This window comes from Penaeus monodon, chromosome 24, assembly GCF_015228065.2.
Source record: "Penaeus monodon isolate SGIC_2016 chromosome 24, NSTDA_Pmon_1, whole genome shotgun sequence".
NCBI classification, from domain to species: Eukaryota; Metazoa; Arthropoda; class Malacostraca; order Decapoda; family Penaeidae; genus Penaeus; species Penaeus monodon.
The window spans coordinates 18,984,580-18,987,306 of NC_051409.1; the positions used below are offsets into that span (position 1 = coordinate 18,984,580).

Consider the following 2,727-nt stretch of genomic DNA (forward strand, 5'->3'; position numbering starts at 1 on the left):
TAAAAATGTAAGAAACAAATATAATCCGAAAAATATGCGGTAGGTGGTGCGAGAAAGGGAGCGTGTTTATAGACAACCCTTAACCGTATACACCATCAGTATATACATTTATCGCTAAAGTAAGATATCATTAAAATTTTATTGCAGATATTTCTAAAACCCTTTGAAGATAAATAGAATACGTTTCAGATCTATAACCTTTCGACTCACGATCCCTATGGTAATTGAAGGCAAGATGGCGTCTTTAAAGTGTTGTTGTTAATGTCAGATTTTGTTTTAATAGGCCGTTATTACCTAACCAAGCTCATTTATTCAGGTAAACTTAGTATCAATATCATATTTTGAATGTGAGAAAGTAGTCTATGAATGTTTTTTTCTCGAATTATGTAACATTTTGGGAATTATTGACCAGTTTACCTTCTTTTTTAAGTATTTCTTATTTTTTGCTATTTGTCTCTTGTCTTAGTCCGTCAGTTTTGTCAGTGATAACAGAGTAGATAATATAATGTACGTAAGATTTACCTGTGAGGTTGAATACGGAGAGTAACTATAGAGAAGTACAAGTGAGGGAAATGGGTTTCGAAAGGCGTTCTTTGTCTCGCCTTCATCTGTCAAGGATTTACCAAGGTTTTTCTGCCACTTCCTCGTCTTGGCGTGGAGGACGGTCTGTTTTTTATATTACCTCTAATACCCTTTACTTTCACATAGATCTCTCCAGGACTCGGGGTGAGAAGGAGCTAGGCCTACTCTGAAAGGTTTATTTAGACTTTCATTTAATTTTGTGTTTTTGGTGACTGATTAGGGTCAGCTTCACATTTCTCTTTTTGTGTTTTGTGTCAGAATTAGCCATTGATGTTGGTTTGATGTGTAGGAGAAGAATTAACTGAGGTATAGTTTTGGTGACACTGTCATGTGAACAATATTTGCTTCCTGAAATGGATTTGTAAGAAAATAGATGTTTATTACTCACTAATGTGGAAATGTAACACTTTCTGAAAGACAGCAAAATACTTGAAAAGTACATCTTTAGGTGGGTCAAGTGAACACTGGGAGTGAGTGAATGTCAGAGTGAGTGGCATAGGCCTATCCTTGAAGCACTAGCAAGCATGCAGCTCGGAATAACTTCGTCCACGGAAGCCTCTCGACATAAAGATTTGACTCTGTATTCTTCTTGTTTTTTTGAGATCATTGGGATTCATTTGCAGTGGAAAATTGTTTGCCCCCAGTGCATTTTATATCTCAAGAAGTTACAAAATGTTGTGATGCATGTTTGTTTGTTTGCATCTGTGTATGAGTTTATATGATCAAGGTTTTTTTTCTTAGTAACCATTAGAATCTAACATAAACTTCATCTGTCAGTCTGTAGAATCTGACAGGAAATCACAACCGGTATTCTTACTTACCATTAGTGCCTCTCAAAAGGTTTGGACCCTAGAGAAATTTAACTGAATATTAGACTCTCGCATCAATAAAGACAGTAACTATGATACAGAAGAAATGTTTGAAGAAAGTGAAAGTGATATGTGAGCTTTAGGAGCCACAGGTTTAAATAGTGACTGGAGATGAAATCATATAAGTTTATGTTTTTGTTGAAAATACCTATTACACATGCATTCAAAGTACGAGTATGTGTGATGGATCGAACTGGAATATTAGTGAAGTGAATGTTATTGAAGAAGCAAGTAATCCAGTAAGAACCAAAAAAGATCAGCTAAACCTGGCTCACCTATCACTTGTCTGGGTCACCACTGTGCCTAGGCCCATATTCAACCAACCTACAGCTACCAAGAGAGAAAAAAGTTCAAGGTAGCTATATACTATGAAGCATTTTTGAATTATCCAAATCAACAAGACTCAGGGGAAGTTAATTTTTTTGTTCTTGTTTTGACATTCCAATTACATTTTATTTTCCCCGTCTGTTTGGCAGGAGTGACCTTGCTGATTTGCATACTGTAGGTTTAAGAAAGAATGGATGATACGTCTCCTCAAGATTTTGTTTGAATGTTACATTTATAAAAAAGTAGTGTTGATTGGATGCTGATGTTTTTCTGGAAATATATTTATGTAAAATGACATCAGAAGGTAAATTCTCCAAGAAAGCAAAATTCCTTTGGCTAATAAGGCTGCACATGTTCTGTTAGTTGTGATCGCATGTTTGTTGGTGCTTTTCTCTCCAGGCCGATATGTATACTCTAAAGGTGTGAACAGTAATCTAAGACACCTTCTATCAGTATTTCTATCACAAGTTGAAAGAAATTATTTTAGAAAGAATTATCAATTTAGCTGGAGGAGATTGATGTGTGCTATATTTTAAAGAAATTTATATATCTTCATTCTCTGTGGCATGACTAGCACCATGAAAGTGAAAAAATGATGGCACTCATATTATGCTTACCATATGCTTTATAAGTATTATAATAAGCAGTTAAACTTCTTGCTGCTACAAATTTTTTCTAAGTCATTCAGGATGTGCATCTTAAGGAGCACATTGACTGCAGGGCCCATTATTGCAATATGTCACCTAGTTGGTATGTTACTATACACTTGTCTTAATCATTATTTTGTAATTATCAACACTTGCCCTTTCATTTTTGTGTAACTCAGATATTCATTCATTACTCTTATGCTTTAATTTTTTTAAAGTTTTCAATACATTTCTGCGCAAAAATCTGTTCATAGATAGGAGAATTGACAACTCTGCTAACCTTCATGTATCTAGTACAAACC

General features: G+C 34.8%; 1 protein-coding gene across 1 annotated transcript in view; it reads left to right on the forward strand.

The window, feature by feature from the left end:
* Positions 1–229: 229 nt before the first annotated feature.
* LOC119588635 (DDB1- and CUL4-associated factor 12-like) overlaps positions 230–2,727 on the forward strand; it is a gene marked incomplete at its 3' end in the record, with an annotated part of 28,135 nt that continues 25,637 nt past the window's right edge. Inside the window, 2 exon segments of the mRNA XM_037937272.1 lie at positions 230–316; positions 1,621–1,806.